This window comes from Azolla caroliniana, unplaced genomic scaffold, assembly GCF_043228905.1.
Source record: "Azolla caroliniana isolate FFs.n. ecotype wild unplaced genomic scaffold, voAzoCaro1.0.p SCAF_13, whole genome shotgun sequence".
Classification (NCBI taxonomy): domain Eukaryota; kingdom Viridiplantae; phylum Streptophyta; class Polypodiopsida; order Salviniales; family Salviniaceae; genus Azolla; species Azolla caroliniana.
In genome coordinates this window covers 14,819,962-14,820,584 of record NW_028230448.1, presented here as the reverse complement: position 1 = coordinate 14,820,584, position 623 = coordinate 14,819,962, and positions in this window count along the sequence as shown.

Here is a 623-nt window from a genome sequence, read left to right as displayed (position 1 = left end):
TCTCTCTCAGGCTGCCTTTGCCAAATCAGTACCTAGACGCAGAAGAAGAGGAAGACATAATAGTGGCTTGTAGGGTTAGGGTTAGGGTTCCAAAAACACGGAGGAGACAACGAGGTTGGGTGAGCGGACATACCCGATGGACGGGGGGGGGGGGGGGGGGGGGGGGGGTTGCCAGAGAGAGTTTGTCCAGGATGGTGGTGGACATATACACCCCCCAAACACACACACACACACACACACACACACACACAGAATTCACGATAATTATTTACCATTTTATCCTTTTTATTATCCATCCCTTTACCTTCTCTTCCTTCGTCTCTCTCTCTCTCTCTCTCTCTCTCTGTCTCTGTGTCAGGCTGCCTTTGCCAAATCAGTACCTAGACGCAGAAGAAGAGGAAAGCAGAAGCAGAAGAAGAAGAAGAAGAAAGGAAGAAGAAAGATTAGGAAGAAGAAGAAGAAGAAGAAGAAGAAGAAGAAGAAAGAAGGAAGAAGAAGAAGAAAGGAAGAAGAAGGAACCAAAACGTCTGTACCAGGAGCATGAAAAATCATTGAATGTTTCCGCCTCTTCATTGCCAGACATGGCTTACTAGCAAAAGGAAAGGTATGCATCTTCCCTCCTT